Consider the following 26761-nt stretch of genomic DNA (forward strand, 5'->3'; position numbering starts at 1 on the left):
TCTTCTCCAACACCACAGTTCAAAAGCATCGATTCTTCGGCGATCAGCTTTCTTCACAGTCCAACTCTCACATCCATACATGACCACGGGAAAAACCATTGCCTTGACTAGACGGACCTTGGTTGGCAAAGTAATGTCTCTGACAAGATCCTAATTAACTAAAAGCTCCTAATTTATCCCTCCCTGCTCTTTCCCCTTTGGTAACAAGTTTGTTTTCTGTGTTTACTAGTCTGTTTGTGTTTTGTAAATAAGTTAGTGTTATTTTTTTTTAGATTCCACATATAAGTGATGTGATATTTATCTTTCTCTGACTTCAGTTAGTATGATAATCTCCAGGTCCATTCATGCTGCTGCAAATGGCATCATTTTTATGGCTGAATAATATTCCATTGTGTGTGTTTGTATGTATGTGTGTCTATGTATGGATATACACAGACATATCACATCTTCTTTATCCATTCATCTGTCAATGGACACTTAGGTTGCTTCCATATCTGAACTACTGTAAATAGTGCTACTATGAACATTGTACCTTTTTGAATTAGCTTTCTCTGGATATATGCCCAGGAGTGGGATTGCTGGATCATATAGCAATGCTATTTTTAGATTTTTGAGAAACCTCCATATTGTTTTACATAGTGGCTGCACCAGCTTATATTCCCACCAACAGTAGAGGAAGTTTCCCTTTTCTCCACATCCTCTCCAGCATTTATTGTTTGCAGACTTTTTGATGATGACCACTCTGATTAATGGGAGGTCCTAAGGATACCTTAGTGTAGTTCTGATTTTCATTTCTCTGATAATTAGCAATGTTAAGCATCTTTTAATGTGCCTATTGGCTATCTGTATGTCTTCTTTGGAGAAATGTCTATTTAGATCTTTTGCCGATTTTTGATTGATTCTTTTTGTTACTGAGTTTTATGGGCTGTATATTTGGGATATTAACCCCTTTTTTGGGTAGCATCATCTGGAAATATTTTCTTCCATTCTGTAGGTTATCTTTTTAATTTTTTTTTTGCTGTAACAAACACTTATAAGTTTGTTTAGGTCCCATTTGTTTATTTTTGCTTTTATTTCTTTTGCCTTGGGAGTCTGACTGTTAAAATATTGCTACAGTTTATGTTAGAGAATGTTTCATCTACATTCTCTTCTAGGAGTTTATGGTGTTATTTCTTAAGTATTTAAGCCAGTTTGAATTTATTTTTATATATGCTGTGAGGGAGTGCTCTAACTTCATTGATTTACATGTGACTGTCCAGCTTTCCCAACAGCACTTGTTGAAGAGAGTATCTTTTCTTTGTTTTATATTCTTGCCTCCTCTGTTGAAGATTAATTGACTGTAAGTGTGTGGGTTTATTTTTGGATGCTATTCTGTTTCATTAATCTGTATATTTATTTTTGTGCCAATACCACACTGTTTTGATTACTGTAGCCTTGTAGTATTATCTGAAGGCCGAAAGGGTTATGACTCCAGCTCTGTTCTTTTTCCTCAGGATTGCTTTGACAATTCTGAGTCTTTTGTGGTTCCATATAAAATTTAAATTTATTTATTCTAGATCTGTGAAAAATGTCATGGGTAATTTGATAGGGATTGTATTAAATCTGTAGATTGCTTTCAGTAGTATGGCCATTCTAGCAGTATTAATTTTTCCAGTACAAGAGCATGGCATATCTTTACATTTCTTTGAATCATCTTCAGTTTCTGTTATCAGTATTTTATAGTTCTCAGCATATGTCTTTCACCTCCTTGGTTGGGTTTATTCCTAGGTATTTTTAAATGTGGTTTTAAAAAGGATTTTTTTTAAACATTCTCATTCTGATACTTCATTGTCATTGTAAAGGGGTAGAACAAATTTCTGAATGTTAATCTTGTATCCTACTTCCTTGATGAATTCATTTATCAGTTTTAGAAGTTTTTGGGTGAAGTCTTTAGTATTTTCTGTATGTAGCATCATGTTATCTGCATATAATGACAACTTTACCTCTTCCCTTCCAGTTGGGGTATCTTTTATTTCTTTTTCTTATCTGATTGCTGTAGCTAGGACTCCCAGTACTGTGCTGAATAGAAATGGTGAGAGTGGGCATCTTTGTCTTGTTTCAGATTTTAGTGGAGGGCTTTCAGCTTTTCACAGTTAAGTATTATGTTGGCTGTGAATTTGTCATAAATAGCTTTTATTATGTTGAGATATGTTCCCATTATACCTGCTTTAGTAAGAGTTTTTATCATGAATGGATATTAAATTTTATTCAAATGCTTTCTCTGAATCTGTTGAGATGGTAATGTGATTTTTTTTTCTTCTGTTGACGTGGTAATCACATTAATTTGCATATGTTGAGCCATCCTTGTGACCATAGGATGAATCCAAGTTGAGTGTGGCATATAATCTTTTTTTTTTAACATGTTGTTGCATTTGGTTTCCTAATATTTTGTTGAGAATTTTTGCATCTATATTCATTAAAGATGTTGGTCTCTAATTTTCTATTTTTGGTAGTGTCTTTGGTTTTGGTATAAGGGTAATAGTGGCTTCCATAGAATGACATTCAGAGTGTTCCCTTCTCTTCAGTCTTTTGGAAGACTTTGAGAAAGAAAGGTGTAAGTTCCTCTTTGTACATTTGGTAGAATTCCTCAGTGAAGCCATCTGGTCCTGGACTTTTGTTTGCAGAAGTTTTTTTTTTTTTTTTTAGTACCTGGTTATTTAGTGATCTTTCTTGCAGCTTAGGTTGTATGACATCTTTTGCCAGCATTCAATAGGTATTCCATGAGAGTTGTTTAATATGTAGAGGTATTTTTGATGTATTTGGGGAGGAAGTGCACTCCATTTCTAATATTCTGTCATCTTGATTTCCCAGACAGATTATTTTTCTTTTTATATCTGGCTACACTTCAGTCGCTCAGTCACGTCCAACTCTTTGTGACCCCATGAACCGCAGTATGCCAGGCCTCCCTATCCATCACCAACTACCCAAACCCATGTCCATTGAATCGGTGATGCCATCCAACCATCTCATCTTCTGTCGTCCCCCTTTCCTCCTGCCCTCAATCTTTCCCAGCATCAGGGTCTTTTCAAATGAGTCAGCTCTTCCATCAGGTGGCCAAAGTATTGCAGTTTCAGCTTCAACATCAGTCCTTCCAATGAACACCCAGGACTGATCTCCTTTAGGATGGACTGGTTGGATCTCCTTGCAGTCCAAGGGACTCTCAAGAGTCTTCTCCAACACCACAGTTCAAAAGCATCAATTCTTCAGTGCTCAGCTTTCTTTATAGTCCAACTCTCACATCCATACATGACTACTGGAAAAACCATAGCCTTGACTAGGTGGACCAAGTTGGCAAAGTAATGTCTCTGCTTTCTAATATGCTGTCTACGTTGGTCATAACTTTCCTTGCAAGGAGTAAGTGTCTTTTAATTTCATGGCTGCAGTCACCATCTTCAGGGATTTTGGAGCCCAACAAAATAAAGTCAGCCACTGTTTCCACTGTTTCCCCATCTATTTCCCATGAAGTGATGGGACTGGATGCCATGGTCTTAGTTTTCTGAATGTTGAGCTTCAAGCCAACTTTTTCATTCTCCTCTTTCACTTTCAAGAGGCTCTTTGGTTCTTCTTCACTTTCTGCCATAAGGGTGGTGTCATCTGCATATCTGATGTTATTGACATTTCTCCCAGCAATCTGGCTACACTTACCATGTGATCCATTTCTGAAATTGAATTACATTTTTCCAGGTAGCTTGACAGAGGTCTGGGACATTTTAGGGATGTACCTTCAAATAGCATTTGAAATCTCCTGATAAGTTTTAATTAGCAGAGCAAGTTGTTTGGTTCACCTTATAGATCAAAATCATGGACTTTAGAGATATTTTCTGAAAACAGATTCCTTATCTTGGTTCTCATCATTGGTACCGCTTCTCCCTTTCTGTTATTGATGAACAGCTGCTGTAATTACACGAGTCTCCCAGGATGGAGTGTGGAGGATAGAAATGGCTTTTATTTGTTGTTAAGGCAGTTTTGGGACTTCCCTGGCAGTCCAGTGGTTAAGACTTCACCTTCCAATGTAGGAGGTGCAGGTTGTATTCCTGGTTGGAAAGCTAAGATCCAACATGCTTTGTGGCCACAAACCAAGACATAAAACAGAAGCAATGTTGTAGTAAATTCAAAGAAGACTTAAAAATGGTACACATTAAAAAAAATCTTTTAAAAGAAATCAAGGCTGTCTGTAGTGTTCTTGTCTCATCTGGGTAGAGATCATTGAAAGAAATGTGTAAGGTACTCAGTGTTTCAAATGAACAATGAGAAGAGAATCTTTGCATGTGAAACAGTTCATAAATTTTGTCTTTTCAAAATGTCAGAATTTCAATTACAGAGACATTTGTACTAACAAAATAACAAAAAGATGTGTTGTAGAAAGTTAAGGATCTGCTCATTGCTCAGATGCTATGACATGCTGCATGACTTGCCTTTTTTTTCTCTTGAGATAGCTTGACTTTTAATGTTGCCTAGTTTTCTAATGCCCTTGATTATACTCCAGAAGAAAATCTGGTGAAAATTATACAGGCCACTTGCCTGAACTTCACAAATGAGAGGAAGGGAGAACTCACAGGGGAGAACCCTTTGCCTTTGAATAGCAAAGGGCATCTGGAATTTTGAGATCTACTCCATGCTTTCAGCATATAGGGGATACCCTTCAAATACATGGAAGCCTCTGCTAGTTATATACTGGGGACATGCAAGGCAAGAATAACCAAAATCCATATGTTTAGGAAGGTTCTTTAAATTGATCTCTTCTAGACTTCTAAGGGACTGACTTCTATGGTGGCTCAGATGGTAAAGAATCCGCCTGCAATGCGGGAGACTTGGATTTGATCCCTGGGTTGGAAAGATCCCTTGGAGGAGGGCATAGCAACCCACTCTAGTATTCTTGCCTGGGAAATTCCCATGGACAGAGGAGCCTGGCAGGTTACAGTCCATAGGGTCGCAAAGAGTCAGATACCACTGAGTGACTAAGCACAAGACTTCTAAGACACTAACAAAGAAAAATCTAAGAGTTACAGCATGTGAAATTACTTCAGAGCAAGAATAATTTTCTGAACTTGAGAATATATAAAAAATAGCAAACAGGATGTTCCTGGGGAGTGTGGCCTGAAAGAATTAGGACAGGTGGCAGTCCTGGGCTGACCTCTGCATGTACATATACTCTGTACATCTTTTAGGGGACCAACCCTCAGACTCTACCTGAACTGCTCCTTTTGGGATGGATGCAGTTAACTCCTCCATCCAGAGCTATAAATCACTAATAAGTTGCAGGAGTTTCTTCCTCTTAGTTTTTAACCGGAGACAATCTCCCAGTCAAGGGAATGCAGCTCCAGTGTGTGAGAGCCTTTATATCTACTTGGTGGGGGAAGTTACCTTTTGAAGGAGGAATGGGGAGTATGAAGTGCTTTACAGAATCACAAGGCTTTTTCTGTGATGTTGACAGCTTCTGCAACTGTTGGTGCTCATGATGAAATAGATAAAGTTGATAGATTCCATCCAGCTTTCTTTTCTTTCTGCTCTTTGTATCTTCAGAGCAGAGAACCTGTAGAATGCTTCTCTGCATACTTCATTTCTAACTCAATTCTTGGTGCAGGAGCTCTATAAATCTTGGCTGTTGAATGGATTGGCTCAGGACCTACCAGCAAGGCTAGGGTATCTGGGAAGGACAAAGAAAGAGACATTCAGACAGGTACCTGACTCAGAGGGCTAACATGCTGACCACAAAAAACATTGTCTCATTTTTTTGTCTCATATTTTTGCCATGGTCCCAGACATCAATTTGCCGACTAAGGTCCATGTAGTCAAAGCTATGTTTTTTCCAGGAGTTATGTACAGATGTGATAGTTGAATCATGAATAAGGCTGAGTGCCAAAGAATTGATGCTTTCAAAGCTCTGGTGAGCTTCCCTTGTGGCTCAGCTGGTAAAGAATCCGCCTGTAATGCGGGAGACCTGGGTTTGATCCCTGGGTTGGGAAGATCCCCTAGAGAAATGAAAAGGCAACCCACTCTAGTATTCTGACCTGGAGAATTCCATGGACTGTACAGTCCATGGGGTCTCAAAGAGTTGGACACAACTAAGTGACTTTCACTTTCACTTTTCAAACCTCTGGTGCTGGAGAAGACTCTTGAGAATCTCTTGGATGGAAAAGAGATCAAACCAGTCAATCCTAAAAGAAATCAACCTTGAATATTCATTGGAAGGATTGATGCTGAAGCTCCAATATTTTGGTCACCTGATAGATATCAAGAGCTGAATCATTGGAAAAGACCCTGATGCTGGGAAAGATTGAGAGCAGGACGAGAAAGGGGCAACAGACGATAAGATGGTTGGGTGGTATCACTGGCTCAGTGGACATGAGTTTGAGCAAACTCCAGGAGATAGTGAAGGACAGGGAAGCCAGGTGGGCTACAGTCCGTGGGGTCACAAAGAGTCAGACATGACTGAGAGACTGAACAACAACAACGGCAGTCTTTCTTGGCATGGGTTTTCCTGTTGTGAACAAAGTGGCTTTTTGTTCTGTTCTTTTTTTTTCCTCCCTGGACTCCTGCTTCTGCTCCATCAGAGGCTCCTACCTTTGATCCAGGAGCCTGGGTGCTGTAGGCCTTACGCTCAAATATAAGGAATGCACCCCTTCTTCTCTGTATTCCTTTGAAAGGCCTATCGGACCAGGATCCCGAACAGCTGCTTTTCTCCCTCCACATTTTAGGACAAGCCTTATATTTCTGTGCTTTGGGTTTCTCTAAGACACAGCCAGGACCTCCTCCATCTGTGAGTCTCCCGCTGAAGACTTTGTTTGTACCACTCCGTTGACCTGTCCTCCAGCCCCTTCTTCTAAAATGGCAGTGTTCTTGCCTGGAGAATCCCAGGGATGAGGGAGCCTGGTGGGCTGCCGTCTGTGGGGTCGCACAGAGTCGGAGATGACTGAAGCAACTTAGCAGTAGCAGTAGCAGCGAGGTGGGGGGGGGACCTTTAAATACCTTTTTAAGGGGAGGAGAAGGAGGAAGAGCCAACTGTTTTAATTTGGACATCAGAGTGTTTTGGCTTCTGTCCTGTAGTCATTCCATAATGAGTATTTATTTAGGCAGACATCCATGGAGTGATTAATTAAGGAGGGCTGAAAGTTAGTCATCCATCTTAGGTACCTGGCAAGTTCTTTTTTATACCTGGAGGTAAAGTTCAAGGTGCTTGCTCAAAAACCAAAGATTTCCACGTATGAAAAAGAGAGGGTGGCCTGGTGCCACTAAGTCATGTGTGCATATATGCTCAGTTGTGTCTGATTCTTTGTGACCCGATGAACGACTGCAGCCCACCAGGCTTCTCTGTCCATTGGATTCTCCAGTAAAGAGTATTAGAGTGGGTTGCTCTGCCCTCCTCTGGGGGATCTTTCCCACCTGGTGATTGAACCCGTGTCTCCTGTGTCTCCTGCATTAGCAGGTGAATTCTTTATCCACTGAGACTCTTGGTTATAGCGGGGCTGAATTAAGTGATTCTCTTGGATTGGAAAGAGGAGCATTGCCTGTGCTGTTTCCTGTTCCCGCCACTGCTGAAAATTTGCATCCACTCTGTCTATATTCTTTGGATATTTCTGCCTTGGGACAAGAGGACACTTTCTGAAGTCTGGATCTTTCTTGTATCTGGTTTGTGGCTGGGAAAGGTTACTGAGCCTAAGGACCTCTTTAAGACTTGTCCCCTGCCAAAAGCCTCTTACTTACTATAAAAGCTTTTTATCCCAATTGTCTACAGCATCAGTCATAATGATACCTTTCCATGTTCATTTGTTTAGATATGCCACGCTGCTGCCTGCCTTTGGCAACCCTCCTGGACTAGGCTGCTTTTGTTAATCACATGGATGTTGTGAGTATTATGTTCACAAGTGGATGCAGAGAAGATATTTTGATTGAACTACAAATCCTTACCATATGAGCTACTCGTGCTTAGCAAAAACTATACTAAACAGTGGTGATCTGAAGTTTCATTAATCTTGGGGATTATACTGCTTGCACATCTGTTAAATACTGTGATTTCTATATCTTCCTGTAATCATATCGACTTCTTATGAAAGAACTTTTGATACTGAGCTGTGTCTTGTAATGTTTCAATGTAGAGGTGGTTGTTGATCTTAATTTGTGATCCTGAATTCATTTCATCTCAAGTACTTTTATGTTGCAGCTTCCTGAATGTTTTTAACAGGAATGTACTTCAAACAGCTCTCAGTCCTGATCTTGTATTTCTGTTCATTGATGATAAGCAGCAATTTCTTTTTTTAAAATTCAAATAGAGGTGATTTAAAATGTTGTTAGTTTCCGGTGTACAGCAAAGGAATTCACTTTTGTGTGTGTATATACACACATGCACATGTATATGCATACAGAGATATATGTCTGTGTATGCTTTTTCATATTCTTTCCCATTATGATTTATTATAAGATATTGAATATACTTTCCAGTGCTATACAGTAGGACCTTGTTGTTTATCTCTTTTTATATACAGTAGTTTGTGTCTGCTGATCCCAAACTCCCAATTTATCCCTCCCCCTCCTTTCCCTTTTGGTAACCATAGTTTGTTTTCTATGTGAGTCTGTTTCTGTTTTGTAAATAAGTTCATTTGTGTCGTATTTTAGATTCCACATATAAGTGATATCATATGATATTTGTCTTTCTCTTTATGACTTAATTCATTTAGCGTGATAATCTCTAAGTCCCTCCCTTGCTGCAAATGGCATTATTTCATTCTTCTTTATGGCTAGGTAATATTCCATTGTGTGTATGTGTGTGTGTGTATACATTCATCTATTGATGGACATTTATGTTGCTTCCATGTATGGGCTATTGTAAATAGTACTTCTGTGGACATTAGGGTGCATGTAACTTTTTGAATTTGCATTTTCTCTGGATATAGCCCAGGACTGGGATTATTGAATCATATGGCAACTCTGTTTTCAGTTTCATGAAGAATCTCTGTACTGTTCTCCATAGTGGCTGCACCAATTTACATTGCCATGAACGATGTAAGAGGGTTCTTTTTTTTCCATACCCTCTCCAGCATTTATTATTTGTAGACTTTTTGATGATGGCCATTCTGACTGGTGTGAGGTGATCCTTCGTTGTGGTTTTGATTTGCATTTCTCTAATAAGTAGCAAAGTTGAACATCATTTCTTATGTTGGCCATCTGTATGTCTTCTTTGGGGAAAGGCCGTATTTAAGTCTTCTGCCCATTTTTTGATTGGGTTGTTTGTTTTTGTTATTGAGCTGTATGAGCTTTTCATATATTTTGGAAATTAAGCCTTTGTCGGTTGCCTGTTTTGCACACGTTTTTTCCAAGTCCTTAGGTTGTCTTTTGTTAATGGTTTTCTTTGCTATGCAAAAGCTTATAAGTCTGATTAGGTCTCGTTTATTTTTGCTTTTATTTCTATTGCCTTGGGAGACCAAACTAAGAAAACCTTGCTATGATTTCTGTCAGAGAATGTTTTGCCTGTGTTTTCCTCTAGGAGTTTTATGGTATCATGTCCTACATTTAAGTCTTCAAGCCATTCTGAATTTGTTTTTGTGTATGGTGTGAGGGAGTGTTCTAACTTCATTGTGGCAAGCAGCAATTTCTTATTTTATTTCCTATCAGTTATCAGCAGGTCTAAACAACTCTCTTAGTTATGCTGCCAGGACTGAGAAAAGATGAGAAAGAGGGAAGGGAGTAAAAGACACACTGACAAAATATGAGATAAAGAAGGAAGATGGCACAGTGGGAAGGCGATGTAGGCGGTCAGTGTCCTGCAATCGTTTATAGGTTGAATGTTACCTGTCTGCAGGCCCCCAAAGAAAATGTGGGTGTGGGCCATGTGTCTGGTCAGTGGCACTTCTCCCTAAGTTTGATGACCGAAGGATGGGAGAGTTGTCAGTAATGAGGGCAACAGAGAGCTCGAGATTGCTGAGTCTTAAGTCTGTCTCTTAAGTGACTCGAATAGTCTCACAGGAAATTGTCTAGAGCGAGACACCCTGATGACCTCCATTTCAGACGTGGCTCTTCTCTGGATATGACAACTCCAACTCTCGTCTGTCCTGTTTTATTTGATTTTCTGCAGCATGGCTGATGCTCACGATTCCATTTCTGGAAGAGGCAGCTTCACAGTATGAAAGGACCTGTGATACACAGCTGTGCTCTGGCACGTACTGTAGTTTGGGGCATGTCACTTCCTCTCTCGGTCTGTTTCCTCATCTCCAAAGCACAAAGAAGCGGCTGAAATGATACCCAGGAGTGCTGCCACTCTCAGTTCAGTTCAGTTCAGTCGCTCAGTCGTGTCCAACTCTCTGCGACCCCATGAATCACAGCACGCCAGGCCTCCCTGTCCATCACTAAGGAGTCTCTAATTCTGTGGAGTTTTCTGGATGCTTTTCTCTTTGAAGGAATTATTTTCATCATCAATCCTTTTTGGCCATTCTTTGTGATTTTTGCTCTTACTTATCCCCCAAAACTTTACTAGTCAGTCTAGTAGGCTACCTTTTTCAGGCTTAGCGAGACACCCCGAGTGCAGCAAATAAAAGCAACATTCTAGGTGGAGTCCAGGCTTCCTGGTACACACTCAAAAGGTTGATGTGGAAATGGACTCACCTTCCATGTGCCATGATTTGATTTCCTTTGGGGTAAGGGGAAAGAAACTTGGAAAAAGTGTGTAGGTTAAGGACAAGTAGACCTGATTCTTTGTGTCCTTTCTCCAGGAAAGGAATCGGATGCTGCTCAAGTTTTTCCATTCATGGCTCCGGTGGCTGCAGTGGTGCTGGGTAAAGCCTCATGTTTTGGCAGCCTCTTTTCTGCAGATGGAAACAAATTCGTTGGCAGCTACACACAGAGAGGGAGAAAGGCTTCAACACCATTTTGGAGCTCCTTAGCAGGGAGAGTTACTGCTGAAGATGAGGACAGCTTATTTCCATCTTACAGATGTGCAGTTTGTTAAATGTGCTTGGCCCTGCCCCATTAAATTAGCCTTCCACTCTCGGTAGCTTGTTGAAAGAATTGCTAGAGCTCTGCTTCATTGCTCCTTGGCAGGCAGTTTAGTAGAGCACTTTGGTAGCAAACGTCAAGCCAGAGTACTGAGGTTTAGAATTATGGCCTGCTTGAAGCCCCTTGGCTTCTGTGGACTGATGCTTTTATTTATTTATTTATTCTTAAACTTCATTTTTTCTTTTTCATTGTGGTATATTCCCTTGTAGTGACAGAACCAACAGCAACTCTGGATCAGACAGTTTACTGCTTATTTAATTGTATTTTATGATTCTCTTTTTGTTGGTTCCCAGGTCTCCTGTGATTTAAGTGACCCGCAGCCACCGATTTCTGTGCATATCTGGGTTACTTCCTCTTTCACTAAACTCAGTAAGGGATTTACAGACTCATATTTGGGAGGGTGAACGCTTTGGCTTCAAAGATTCTGAAGTTCAAAGTAGCGTTTGTACCCATGGTACTCTGGGGCTGTGTGGTCCATTTAATGAGGTTCATGAATGCTGTATAGTATCTCTGTGTGTGTGTGTGTGTGTGTGTGATTTAGTATCATTGTTAATCAGTAGTCTTAGTACACTCCCCCTACTTCTTTTGACTTAAGATATTGGAAAGGGAGTCAGTATAACCATGTTTCATTTCAAAGACATAACCAGATGTTCTCTTTGATTTCTGTTCCCTTTGAAAAACACTCAGAACATTTTTGGGAACCATGAAGTGTGGGCAGGTTTCAAAGGTGTCAGAACTGCTAAGTCAAAATACATTCAGTGGTTGATCTATACAGTAAGGTTCTAGATGGGCTGCTGCAGGAGCAACAGAACTTCTTGGAGCATTTAATAGCTTTGGCTTTCTGTAGGATGTTGTTCTTTGCTAGAGGAAAGGAGAAGAAGAGGGTGGGAAGTATCCTTTCTACCTTCACTGTGCCTTGGTTTTTAGTATTGAGCTGCAAGGATGGAATGTGAATGAAATTTTGAAAAACATCATTTATTTATTCAGCAAATATTTATTGACCTGACTTCTTGGTGTCAGGAGTTGGAGATATAGTAGTGAACTTTTCTAGGGCATATATTGTATTAAAGAAAGAGGGGAAACAAACAAGTGTGTTTGTGGTGATAAGTGATATACAAAAATAGGGAGAGGAAAAGAGAGAAAAGAAAGAAGAAAAAGGAAACTTCCTTCCCTTGCTGCTTTGGATTTATAAGCTAGATATTATCATTTTTACCACAGGTTTATGAGGTGGTTGCTATTAAATGGGAGTCATGCCTATGAAATATTTGTTATGGTATTTGTTGTTGTTGTTAAGTATTATCTATTACATGGTATTCTGACTTTTTACAGAGTCACAAAAAAGACTCCAACCCACCAAACCCTTTATTGCTTCTGAAGTATCTGTTGGTATAGAAACTATTCCTTTGGGGATGGGAATGCTATATAAACGTAAAATTGTTTTACCTCCCCTGCAGTTCTGATCACTTGAAAGTGTTCCTCTGAAATAAAAGCAGTTTGCTTAGGGATAGATTTGAATCAATGATAGAACTTGAAATGATGCCAGGCACCCCATTCTCTCACAGTGAATGACGTGGCAGAGGGGAAGTTTGGTGGAGGAGGAGTCAAAGGAATGCATTGGTTTTGCATTAGCCAAATCTGGAAGTAAGTCAGAATCCATCTAGAAAGTATAGAGTCCATCTGTGTTGTCAGTCACCATCTACCAACCCAGAGCTACTGGATCAATACCTCTGGGGTTGGTGTGTTAAACAGTAGTGAAGAGACAAGTCTGAGAATGTGCTTAGTAAGAAGATGCCTTCATATTTTTAAACAAAGTTACTTTGGAGTCATGAAAAATATTCATGGCAAGGATGAACTCTTCAAAACAGATTACTCCTAATTAGGTCTGGTTTTCCTAGAGACCTTGGTAATATCTTATTGTAAGCTGTGATTTTATAAATTTTGAGAGTTCCTTTAGGTTGAAAGGATATTGTTTAGTGACTTTTATGGAAAGATTGAAGACAGGAGGAGAAGGAGGCGGTGGATTGGATGGTATCACTGACTCAATGGACATGAGTTTGAGCAAACTCCAGGAGACAGTGAAGGACAGGGAAGCCAGGGGGGCTGCTGTCCATGTGGTTGGAAAGAGTTGGACATGACTTTGTGACTGAACAATAGCAACAAAGCTGTGTTTTTATAAAATTTGAGGGTTCCTTTAGGTTAAAAGGATATTGTTTAGTGACTTTTATTTGTGTGTCTAAATATGCATATGTATGATTAAGTAAGTAAGTATTTTTTCCAGTCTCTTTCTATGAAGGTTTAAAATTATTTTGAAATAAAAAATTAGAAACATTAGAAATCAAATGGGAGATAATTTACCAAGAACCAGAGATGATATCTTATTGAATATTTCAGTTTTTTGGGGCACCTTATTTGATTCTTCCTGCTTATCCCTCCATTTCCCCAGGCTGGATGAAGTGCCATTTCTATGAGCTCTCAGGTTATCCTGTGTATATCTCAGTCACAGAAATGGTCCCTTCTTAATTCAGTATCTGCCCATGGCTTTCTGAAAAGCTGACTGTGCCCCTGAGCTCTGAATCATCAGGACTTTGCTGGTGCTTGACATGTAATAGGGGCTCCATGTATGTTTACTGCATAGATGAATGAATAAGTGAGTTACTAAGATTTATATCTGGTTTGAACTTCTTGGTAAGCAAAGCAAAAAGAAAAACATATTGACTACATAGTTCTCATAGGCACATAAAACAGAGCATTATTTTTACAGTATTTTTTTTCTTGGTGCTAAGTTCCTGAAAGCGCCTGATGAAACATGATATAAAGATAAGATAGTGAGTTTCGAGAAGTGTTTTCAGTATTTAATCAGCTACTTGTGCCCTGGACTCAATGAAAAAATTACTTTGGTAGAGCCTGGAAACTGGAGGCCAACTCCAGTACCTGGAGAATCTGGGTCTTCATTAGCCTTCTAGCAGATTACCTGCTAGAGCATCACTTTCCCAGATGACAGGGGGTCCACGAGACAGCTTATTTTATGCCACTGGACTTTATTTTCATGATTGGAACTATTTAACAGATACTCTATTGAAAGATTTTATTGTGCTCACAGTCTCAGGCATTAAATGGAGTCTGTGAATTAAGGGAAAACATCCAATAGAAAGCAAATGGTGAGGATGCTGTGGTCAGTTTAGGACTTCAGCATGCCTGTGGGTTTTTCAAATTCTGTAAAAAAGAAAAAAAATTTTTTTTTGCCCTTGCTGACTTGTAGGCTTTATGAGAAAAGGATTATTTTTTGGCAACAAAAGTGACTATCAGAATACAGGTGAGAGTAAACTAATAAATATCTGCTTAATTAAAAAATATTTTTAAACCAACTTCCTTTATGAAGAAGGAATAGTGCTAAGAAGTACAAAGATATAGTTGCTGAAGGAAAGAGGGTTTTTTTTTCCCCCGTGATGTATGAGCTGAGACAGGAGAGCGAGCGAGCAAGGACAATTAAAAATTCTTTGATTCAGCAAGATAATTATTTGAATGTTTTTAAAAGAATGTATTTTCTTTTAAGTTGGATAATCAATTAGTGGAGAAAGACATTGAGTGGTTAAGGGTTTTGAATCTCGAGACAGTCTGAAAAGAAAGGACAGGAAAAAGAAATTTATTGAGTATCTACTTTTTTTCCAGGCAGCTGTAAAGAGTTTTTAGACATTTTTTTTTTCTTTTTGTCTAAACTCTTGTAAGTCTGTGAGTCTGGAATGTAGACATTAAATAAATTGAGATTGTACAGTTAGTGTGTACATCAAAGCTAGGACTGAAGCCAGTTAAGTGTGTTCTAAAGTTCAAGCTGGTGTTAATTTTTTATTTTAAGCCTGCTCCAGTGGCTTTCTATTTGCATGGAAGAGACTCACAGGGGCTTCAGAGCTTTTCAAAGGTTTCATTCAAGAGCGCATCTGGCATTACCTGTATTACAGAAATGTCATGCAGATTATGCACGTCTATACTTCAAGAATGTCTAGAATGTATTTGAAACCATTATGTCTAGAATATAAACTCAACAAGACCAGTATATTTTTTGTGAGGTAACAAATTGCCTAGAACCCCATCAGTATAGCAGATGCTCAGTAAATATTTGCGCATGCCAAGAATGAAAGTGTCATAGTTCTTTGAACAAGCCATGCTTTATTTCTAGTAATAGAAATTTACCTGTTTCTGTTTTTCTTTTTATAAACAATACTTATACAGGCTACAAATACGTTCTTATACGTACTTCTTTGCACATTATAAAGAAATAGAGAAATATTATATTTTTTCATTGAATAGAGTCTTGGAAATGGAATTGCTGGATGAAAGGAATAGATAGTTTAGATTTTGATATGAGGGCAATTCAATACAATGTATCAATGATATTATCTCTAATAGCATGTGAGATTATTGTTTGTTTCACCTCAACCTGGCTGACAGGAGGTGTTTTCAGGCTTTCCCCTCTTAAACACTCATTAAATTTTGACGTTTGGTAGCAGAGACATTACTTTGCCAACAAAGGTCTGTCTAGTCAAGGCTATGGTTTTTCCCGTGGTCATGTATGGATACGAGAGTTGGACTGTGAAGAAAGCTGATGGCCGAAGAATTGATGCTTTTGAACTGTGGTGCTGGAGAAGACTCTTGAGAGTCCCTTGTACTGCAAGGAGATCCAACCAGTCCATTCTAAAGGAGATCAGTCCTGGGTGTTCATTGGAAGGACTGATGCTAAAGCTGAAATTGCAATACTTTGGCCACCTCATGCGACGAGTTGACTCACTAGAAAAGACTCTGATGCTGGGAGGGATTGGGGGCGGGAGGAGACGGGGACGACAGAGAATGAGATGGCTGGATGGCATCACCGACTCTGTGGACATGAGTTTGAGTGAACTCCGGGAGCTGGTGATGGACAGGGAGGCCTGGCGTGCTGTGATTCATGGGGTCGCGGAGAGTCGGACACGACTGAGAGACTGAATTGAACTGAACTGAACTGAGGCTTACTTCTTTCTCACAGTTGCTATTTATCTTTCTTAGAAGCTGGGACAATACAGTGTGACTTTTTTCCTTCTGTGTTGAGAGAGTATGTATGATGATGCTACTCAATGAAATTATTTTTTTAAACCCAATTATTTTCTTTCTCCTACTCTCTGCATTCCTGTTTGAGTATATGGACTCTGTCTTGTCATTGGTGACTATGTGCCTAAAGAGAAAAAAAATTAAGTCTAGAATTGGTTGTATTTCATTAGCAAGTGCAATTGGACCACTTGGTGAGAAACCATGGATACATTTCTAAACCAGATTGACTGCTGTGGGCATGATCTGTCATTGGGAACATGGGGTCTCTTGTTCTGGCCCAGCCAGCGACGCAAATGTCTGAGAGCCCATAGTGTGTTCCTATTGACTGTTAAGGATGCACAGAAACAGCTACTGTCTGACCTTGATTGTTGCTACATAAGCAGGTGTGGGTGAGCTACAAATATCTTCTTATTTGTGCAACCAACAGATCTTTCTGTTACCAGTCAGGATTCTTGGCTTCCTTGATCAATAGAAATTGATCAGAAGCCAGGCAGGAAATTCAGGCTGGGCCTTACGGGGCCCCTGCTGCAGCAGAGGGGAAGGAGAACAAACACGTTTCCCTTGCCTGCTCACGCCCCCAGAGGGGTGAGCTGATTCCTTACAAGGGGTGAGGTGGGGAGTGTGCCCAGGGGTCGGGTCAGAGGGTTGGCATAGGTGGTCTGCCCACCCCTTTGGTGGTGGTGTGTGCAGGGGCCGTGTGCAAGTACTCTGCTTTTGCTCCTGGCTCCTCAGAAGTGGCAGTTTTGTATCTTGTCCACAATTCGCCCCAACTACCCATGCACACAGTTATTTTTAGTCTCTTGCAGTTTCTCTGTATTTTGTTGTTGGAGGAGATGTTTATGCAGGTGCAAGTACCACAGCAAAGGGTCCTTGGTCTCATCTCCACCCAGCAAGAAACATAGAGGGCACTGGCTTATTGCTGGCCTCTGCTTTGCATGGGTTTGAAAGCAGAGGACTTTAAAGAACTCAGAAGCAGGTGCTCAACATTCTCCAAAACAATGCTCGCAGTCTGGATCTTCCGACGGGGTTAGTATTCTGTGTTATTCACACAAGAAAACTTTGTAAACAAGTTTAGAGTTGACCTTGAACAAGCTCGGTTTGAGTTGCATGGCTCCACTTGTAGGGGAATTTTTCAGTGGTGAGTAACACAATACTCCATGATCTCTTGTTGCTTGAGTCCACAATTGGTTGAATCTGTGGCTGTGGAGTCACAGACACAGAGGATCAGCTCTGTTACATGCAGATTTTTGACTGCACAGAGGGTTCTCATCCTTTCTCCTCTTTTTCTTCTTCCTGGGTATTTTATTTTTTTATTTTAAATTCTTATTTACTTAATTTTGGCTATACTGGGTCTTGTTGCTACACTTGGACTTTTCTCTAGTTGTGGCGAGCAGGGCTGCTCTCTAGTTGCGGTCCATGGAGGTCTCATTGCGGTGGCTTCTCTACAGATCACTGGCTCTAGGCGTGGGAGTTTTGGTAGTTGCGGCTTGTGGGCCCTAGAGTGTGTAGGCTTCAGTAGTTATGGCACAGAGGCTTAGTTGCCCTGTGACATGAGGGATCTTCCCGGACCAGGGATCGAGTCTGTGTCCCCTGCACTGGCAGGCAAATTCTTAAGCCCTGGACCACCAGGGAAGTCCTCCTTTTTCCTGTCTTTGCTTTAGGCTACCAGGAAGTTCAGAACCATGGGTAAATTCTAATAACTCTTTCATTATGGCTTCAGTAGGAACATGCATGGAGCTCCTCTTCCATGTCAAGTACCGTGAAAGTGCCTGTGGGTTCAGGTTGCAGCTCATGAAGGAATAGTTTCTTCCCTTCTTGAGCCCCTTGTTTTGGAAGCTTGCCCTGGAAGAGGAGAGCCCAGCTTTTCCCATGGAACATAACCGTCTCCATTAAACTTATTAGCACTAGAAAGGAGGTGGCTCATTTTCCTCTCAGGTGGAGACAAAGGCTGCTCTTGTCCCGGGTGAAGGGCCTTCGGTGACTTGATTAGTGCACAGGCTGGCCTCTGCTGATTTTCAGACGGAGACCATCAGATATCATCCGCCGCCTCATTAGGCTGACACTGGTCCTGCCCCTTCTTGTAATAATGTCACCGGAGCACTTAATAATCTCGGTAAGTGCTATAAGCATGCACTGCAGAGGTAACCCAGGGTCAGCAGCGACAGATGCTCAAAAAAGCACTTGTTTTCTCATCCCCGGCTCTGGTTAAAATATAATAAGGCAAGAGGTATAATAATCACACAGATTTAAATATTGAAGGAGAAGTACTGTGGCCATATAGCTGTCTTTAAGTCTGATTCAAACTTGCAGGTTTTCAAAATTGAGGGGATCAGGAAATAAATTGGCTGATTGCCATGGACTTACAGAAGAGTTCATTTGTTTCAGAGAAGGCAGAGAGGGGCCCTTAAGTGTTAGAAGATATATAAGATGTGCAGTATTTATGAACTCTTCTTTTCCAGTGATAATGGGAGAAATAAGTCTTATGTTGATTCAAGGAGTAATTAGATTAGACTATAAAAAGAACTTGCTGGCTGAAGATTGGAAAAGCCCATGGGTGGGGAGTGGACTAGGCTCCCACCTTTTTTTAATACGTTTACGCATGTGTATATAAGGTCTTCCCTGGTGACTCAGCGATAAAGAATCTGCCTGCCAGTGCAGGAGATGCAGGTTCGATCAATGGGTAGGGAAGATCCTGTGGAGGAGGGCATGAAACCCACTCCAGTATTCTTGCCTGGGAAACCTCATGGACAGAGGAGCCTGGCAGGCTGCCGTCCGTGGGGTCGCAAAAGATGTAGACGTGACTTAGTAACTAAACAGTGACGATAACGTGTGTACATATGTATGTGTACTACGTTTTAGAGTAGAAGTTATTTTCTTTATTGGAACTGGATTCCAGAAACTGTTTGTTGGGCTGATACTGGGCTGTGCACTAATTCATAACTGTATGTATAACCTGCCCTCAGAAAACCAGGGGATGTGGCAGGATTTGGACAGGTCATTCTGTATTTTGTGGGTTATAAGGATGCAGTGGGAAGGGCTGGGAACAATGGAGCATTTGTCTTTTGCCACATAGCTGACACCGTCTTCTCTCTGTGGGTCAGAGCTGGAAGACTAGGGCCACAGATGAGCTTGTGACAGCACTTCCCACGATGTGGTGGTTGTTTAGTTGCTAAGTTGTGTCTGACTCTTTGCGACTCCGTGGACTGCAGCACCCCAGGCTTCCCTGTCCTTCACTATCACTCAGGACGTGAGGCTTCCTTAACCAAAAAGGGGGCAATGCCTTCAGAACAGTCTGGAAACGGCAAAGTGGAGAGATTACTTTCTGTCCCCGTGATTCTCTGACACAGGTTAGCACCGTTTTCCTGGTGAATGAAGCTGGGGGAAGGCAAATGTGAGAAGTCCACTAGAGAGCTGAATTTGATGGGAGTCCAGGGTGTCCTGCAAGGGGACAGGCAGCTGGATGCTTGATCCTCAGGAACTTCATCAGATCTCATACACCTGCTTCTCCATGAGTGCTGAAGTCCCTCCCAAATGAAATAACTTCATCGAAGTTTTCCTTGCTTTTAGAATACTTCTGTAGCATTGGGGTTTTATTCCTCGTACTGTTTGAAAAGATTTCCCCTAAATTTTACAATTGGTTGGCCAGGAGAATAAATGATTCTGAACCTGTAACATATTAGCTTGGTGAATTTAAACAAAATCCATCACCAAGGTTACAAGTTCTTTTTCCTTTCGTGAGTCTGTTCTTTCTCCGGAGAGAACTTCTCTCCATTTGCCCTCTCTTTGAACGCTGTCTAGGTTAAAAGACTAGAAAAAGCTGCAGTCTTAAAAAATAAACTTACAATAGATGGGGTTTGGCCAGAAGATGAAGAAAACTATGCTGTAGGTTTCCTGCAAACTTAATTTATGTCACATACATTTATTTAGTGACTACTGTATACTTTTAGGGACTGGTGAATAGCAGGTAACCTTGCCTTCAATGCTAGAAAGGGCTCACCTTCTAGCATGGGAAGTAAATAAATACGCGTGTTAGATAGTGATAAGTGATGGGAAAAGTAATAAGGGTAAAGGGATCTCAGCAAATCCATGGAGTAAGTCCTGTGTCTGTCTGGGGATGTGTTGCTGGAGTTGGTGGAAGTTGGGGGCAGGGTATGGGTGGGACCAACCCAGGAACCAAGAATAGCACCTGCCTTGAGGAAGGGCTGGAATTTCCCCGGTGTGTCCTTTGGGAGTAGGGAGGGAAGAGAGATCAGAAGGTAGCCAGGATTTATTAAGCTGGTGTGCCGTGAAAGGGAGCAGTCTTCCATTTGTTTGCACTGCTTTTGCCTTGTAGTTTTCGACTGAACACTTTCACGTGTACCAGTCAGGTAATGAACCTCTTGAAAACCTTGTTGAACGTGTTTGCTGGTTTGACTGCACAGACATGCTAGACCTGATAGTTCATCCTTAAAGGAATTTAAAGGGAATGTGCAAAAGAATTTGGAATATCTGCAGTTTATTAGGCTTCTCACTAGAGACTTCATTTTATTTAGATGCTGTATTTTAAATGAACGAATAAAGTGACTAGAGGCTTTTTGCCTGTTTATTATTTGAATAGTAATTCATAGAACATGGTAAAATGCAGATAATTTCTTTCAGTTAAAATAAGTCTTCCCTGTCTCCCAGTGCTTACAGAAGCAACCACTGCTAGCAGATTCTGTTAGCATGGTATTTTTCTAGAATGAAAATAAAGAGCCTTTTCCTTATAAAAAATAAATGATCATGGCTATATACATTGTTTCACACCTTAAGCATTTTAGAGCTCTTCAATATCATAAACATGGCACTGTCTCACTCTTGTTACTATTGAGTTACCTGAGAAGACCACAGTTTAATCCTTCCCACATCGATGGACATTCAAGTTTTCTTATCTTTTGCTACAACAATCAGTACTCTAATGAAAGTCCTTGTGCACTCTTCTCTTTGCACATGTGTAAGTGTATCTGTATAAAAAATTCCAGGAATGGATTGGTGGGCAAGGAGGAAATGTGTATTTTAACTTTTGATAGATATTGCCAAATTATGACAGTTAATACTCCCACCTTGGCCAGGAGTCCATGTTTCCTTACATCCTAAACAACACCTTGTGTTACGCTTCTTTTGTGTTTGCAATATACGCAAAAATTACTGTTTATTGTAGTTTAATTTTTAATTCTCTTAGAACAAAGTTGAATTCAGAGATAAACAGTATTATATTTTGGTCAAGAAAGGATTGTCTGTGTGACCATGATTCTTTGAAATATGTGGGGACTTCTTGGAAATCTAGTACCTGGTTAGTTTTATAAATTGCCCTATGTGCTAAAAAAAAAAAAAAGAAAAAAGAATGTGAATTCCCTTTGTTGGGAGCAGGGTTTTGAATGTATATTTGGATTAATCTTGCTGGTTAAATTGTTTACATTTTCTGTCACCCTATTGGTGTTTTTCTCATCTGTTCTCCAGTCACTTCTTTTAGAAGAGAATATCTCCCACTCTGGGTTTTTCCAATTGTCCTTATAGTCAGCTTTCCCTTAATATTTTTGTAGATGACTGTTGTTTAGGAACATTGCAGTTATTTCTTTCTGCTGCATTGCATGCATGAATTGCTCCTTTTTATCTCTGATATTAATATTGCTACACCAGCTTCTTCTCTTTTTAGGTGGTGTCTGGTATGTCTTTCATTTTCTGTGTTCTTTCTACATTCCTATCATTTTGTCCTGTCCTAGAAATGTCATTTGAAAACTGCATAGATGAATCATATTTATAAACCCATTCAGCATTTTGTATTCTAATAAATGAATTTCATACATTCGTACTTTTTGAATTACTGGTATATTTGAATTTATTTCTGCTATGTTATTATGCATTATATAAAAACTTTTTTCTTTCAGGAATAGCTCCTGTATTCTAATCAAATTTTCTGTTATTCTTTTCCCACTCTTCCCTAATTGGAAGCTGCGTTAGTTTTCTAAGGCTGCTGGAACAAAATGTGACCTTCTGGGTGGCTCAAAACCACAGAAATTTATTCTCACAGGTCTGGAGGCTAGGAGTCTGGAATCAAGATGTCTTCAGGGCCATGATCCTGGGAAACCTGTAGGGCAATCCTTCCTTGCGTTGTCTCAGTGTCTGGTGGTTGCTGACAATGTATTTAGTATTTCTTGGTTGGCACTTGCATCACTCCAAACCCTGGCATCCTGATCACATGCTCTCCCAAGGGTCTCTGCTTTTATCTTTATTATTTCCTTCTGTTTGCTTGCTTTGGGTTTATATTGCTCTACTTTTTCTAGATTCTTGGTATGAGAGCTAGAGTATTGCTTTGAGACACTGCTTTTTTAATGTTTTCATTTAGTGCTACACATTTCCCTCTCAGCACTACTTTAACTGTGTTTGTCTTATTTTGACCTATTGTATTTTTGTTTTCATTCAATTTAACAAAGTTTAAAATTCCCTTTAAGACTTTGACGCTTTTAGAAGTGCCGTTTGGAGTTTTACCTGTTACCCTTGAGTTACTGATTTCTGGTTGGATTCATTGTGGTTGGAAAATGTGCTCTGACTGATACAGATTCTTATAAATTTGTGGAGGTGTGTTTCATGGTCCATGATGCCTCTTTTGGACAGAGTTCCATGGGCATTTGGAAAGAATGCATTTTTGCTGTTTTGGGGTGGAGTGCTGTATAAATGTCTATTACTTTCTGTTGGTTGATGGTATTTTTGTCTTATATTTTTCTATATCCTTGTTGATATTCTGCCTAGTTGTTCTAATAACTGTTGAGAGAAGGCAATGGATTTTTTAGTCTTTTCTTCTCAGAATGCATTCTTCCTCTCTGAAGACCAAAATATTTTCTGAATTCATAAGAAGCGTTAATTACTGATTGATCAATCAATAGACCATGGTGGTTATGTGACCCCACTGTCCCCTTCTTATATCTTTAACTCTTTTTTTAAAAAAAATGTATTTATGTTTTAAATTTAAATTTTCATTGAAATACAGTTGGCTTATAATATGGTATCAGTTTCAGGTGTACTGCAAAGTGATTCAATTATAATATGTTATTTTATATATAAATAACATTTTACACTGTATGTTATTACAAAAAGTATAGTTGGATAGTATATATATTAATTATATATATTAATAATATATATAATTAATATAATATACTTAATATAAGTATAGTTCCCTGTGCTATACAGTAAATCCTTATTGTGTATCTATTTTATGTATGATAGTTTTATATGTAAATCCCACTGCTGCTACTGCTAAGTCACTTCAGTTGTGTCCGACTCTGTGCGACCCCATAGACGTCGGCCCACCAGGCTCCCCCGCCCCTGGGATTCTCTAGGCAAGAACACCGGAGTGGGTTGCCATTTCCTTCTCCAGTGCATGAAGGTGAAAAGTGAAAGTGAAGTCGCTCAGTCATGTCTGACTCTTAGCGACCCCATGGACCACAGCCTACCAGGCTCCTCCGTCCATGGGATTTTCCAGGCGAGAGTACTGGAGTGGGGTGCCATTGCCTTCTCCGGTAAATCCCACTACTTCTATTTTATTCTTCTCTCCCTCCCTTTCTTCTTTGGTAGTCATACATTTTTCTGTGTATGTAAGTCTATTTCTATTTTCTATATAGATTCATATTTTAAATTCCACATAAAAATGATCATATAATATTTGTCTTTCTCTGACTTCACTAAGTATAATATTCTCTAGGTCCATCCATGTTGCTGCAGATGGCAATATTTCATTCTTCTTTTTATGGCTGAGTAATAATCTATTTTGTGTGTGTGTGTGTACCAAACCTTCTTAGGCCAGTTCTCTGTTGATGGGCACATGGGCTGCTTCCATGTCTTGGCTATTGCAAATAATGTTGCGAACATTGAGGTGCATGTTTCTTTCCAAGCTAGAGATTTCTTGATTTTGGATATATGCCCAGGATTGGGATTGCTGGATCATTCGGTAACTCTATTGATTAAGGAACCTCCATACTTTTCTCGTTGTGGCTGCACCAGTTCACACTCCCACAGACAGTATAAGAGGGAGGGTTCTCTTTTCTCCACACCATCTCCAGCATCTGTTATTTGTTGACTTTTTAATGAGTTTAATGCTTTTCTTTGAGTCTTCTATAGAAATGTCTGTTGAGATCTTCTGCCTATGTTTGAAAAGATTTTTTCATTTATTTGATATTGAATTGTACGAACTGTTTGTATATTTTGGATATTAATCCCTTATCAGTTTTCAAATATTTTCTCCCATTCTGTAGGTTGTCTTTTTGTTTTGTTGATGGTTTTCTTTGCTATGCAAAAGCTTTTAAGTTTAATTAGATTCCATTTGTTTACTTTTGCTTTTACTTTTTTTGACTTAGGAGATAGACCTAAGAAAACATTGATATGTTTCATGTCAAAATGTTTTGGTTACGTTCTCTTCTAGTAGTTTTATGGTGTCATGTCTTATATTTAGATCTCTAAAGCATTTTGAGTTTATTTTTGTGTATGGTGTGAGAGTGTTCTAATTTCATTGGTTTACTTGTAGTTGTCTAGCTTTCCCAACACCTGTTGAAGAGATTTTTTTCTTCACTGTATATTCTTGCCTCCTTGTCATATTTTAATTGACCTAAGTGCTTGGGTTTCTCTCTGGGCTTTCTATCCCGTATTTTTTTGTGTGTCAGTACCACACTGTTTTGATTACTATATATATGTAGTACAGTCTGAAGTCAGGGAGCATGGTTCCTGTAGCTCTGTTCTTCTTTCTCAAGATTGCTTTGGCTATTTGGAGTCTTTTGTGTTTCCATACAAATTTAAAATACCTTTGTTCCACTTCTATGAAAAATGCCATTGGTAATTTGATAGAGGTTGAATCTGTGTAGACTGCCTTGGGTAGTATTATTAATTTAGCAATATCGAGTCTTCCAATCCAAGAACGTGGTATGTATTTCCATCTCTGTGATATTCAATTTTCTTTTATCAGTGTCGTATAGTTTTCAGAGTACAGGTCTTTTGCCTCCTTAGGAAGGCTTACTCCTAGATATTTTATCCTTTTTGCTGCATTGGTAAATGGGGTTGCTTTCTTAATTTCTCTTTTTGATATTTTATTGTTTATCGTTAGTAAATAGAAATGCAACAGATTTCTGTATATTAATTTTGTATCCTATAAGTTTACTGAATTTACTCGAGATCTCCAGTAGTTTTCTGTTTTTGACTTTGGGATTTTCTATGTATAGTATCATGTCATCCGCAAAAAGCAACAGATTTACTTCTTTTCAATAGACTCCTTTTATATCTTTTTTCCCCTCTGATTGCTGTGGCTAAGTTTTCCAAAACTGTGTTGAATAAAAGTGGTATGAGTGGGCCTCCTTGTTTTGTTCCTGATCTTACAAGGAATGTTTCAGTTTTTCACCACTGAGTATGATGTTAGCTGTGGGTTTGTCATATATGGCCTTTATTATGTTGAGGTAGGTTCCCTCTATGCCCATATTCTGAATTTTTTTTATTATTATAAATGGATGTTGAATTTTGTCAGAAGCATTTTCTGCACTTATTGAGATGATCATATGGTTTTTATTCTTCTGTTTGTTAATGTGGTGTATCATGTTGATTTACAGATACTGAAAAATCCTTGCATTCTTGGCATAAGTCCCACCTGATTATTGTGGATGATCCTTTCACTGTATTGTTGGATTCAGTTTGACAGGATTCTGTTGAGAACTTTTGCATCTGTGTTGATCCTTGATATTGGCCTGTCATGTACTTTTTCTGTGGTATCATGGTGTAGTTTTGGTATCAAAGTGATCATGGCCTCACAGAATGAGTTCAAAGTGTTCATTCCTCTGCAAATTTTTGGAATAGTTTTAGATGAGTAGACGTTAATTATTCTCTAAATGTTTGGTAGAATATACTTGTGAAGCTATCTAGTCCTTGATTTTTGTTTGTTGGGAGTTTAAAAAATTACTAGTTCAATTTCCATACTTGGTCTGTTCGTATTTTCTATTTCTTCCTGGTTCAATTTTGGGATACCATACCTTTCTAAGAATTTTTCCATTTCTTCTATGTTGTCCGTTTTATTAGCATTATAGTTGCTTGTAGAAGTCTGTTATGATTCCTTGTATTTCTGTGTTGTCAGTTGTAACATTTTTTGTTTCTGATTTAATTAAATTTTGCCCTCTTCCTTTTTTTTCTTCATGAAAGCTGATAAAGATCAGTTTTGTTTATCTCTTCAAAGTATCAGCTTTTAGTTTCATTGATCTTTTCCACTGTTTTTTTTTTTTGACTCTATTTCATAGATTTTTGTCCTGATCTGTATGCTTTCTTTCATTTTATTGAATTTGGGTTCTGTTGATTCTTATTTTTCTAGTTGCTTTAGAAGTAAAGTTAGGTTATTTGAGATTTTTCTTGTTTCCTGAGGTAAATTTTTTATCACTATAAACTTCCCTCTTAGAACTAGCTTTTGCTTTGTTCCATATGGTTAGATCAATGTGTTTTTGTTTTCGTCTGTTGGTATTTTTTTATTCCCTCTTTAATTTTGTCAGTGATCCATTGGTTGTTAAGTAGCATATTCAGTTCAGTTCAGTCGCTCAGTCATGTCTGACTCTTTGCGACCCCATGAATCACAGCACGCCAGGTCTCCCTGTCCATCACCAGCTCCCGGAGTTCA

General features: G+C 39.3%; 1 protein-coding gene across 5 annotated transcripts in view; it reads left to right on the plus strand.

The window, feature by feature from the left end:
- Nucleotides 1-26761, plus strand: part of LYPD6B (LY6/PLAUR domain containing 6B) — a 255515-nt gene that overhangs the window by 132267 nt on the left and 96487 nt on the right. For 3 of the 5 annotated variants that reach the window (XM_055398195.2, XM_055398193.2, XM_055398198.2), the window contains exon 2: nucleotides 7815-7885. The exons of the other annotated variants lie outside the window; for them this stretch is intronic. The gene's annotated coding sequence lies outside the window, so the exon portion shown is untranslated. The remainder of the gene's footprint in view (nucleotides 1-7814; nucleotides 7886-26761) is intronic. 5 annotated transcript variants of the gene reach the window in all.

Source organism: Moschus berezovskii, chromosome 2 (assembly GCF_049115385.1).
Source record: "Moschus berezovskii isolate FMDL1 chromosome 2, NW_MosBer_1.0, whole genome shotgun sequence".
NCBI lineage: Eukaryota > Metazoa > Chordata > Mammalia > Artiodactyla > Moschidae > Moschus > Moschus berezovskii.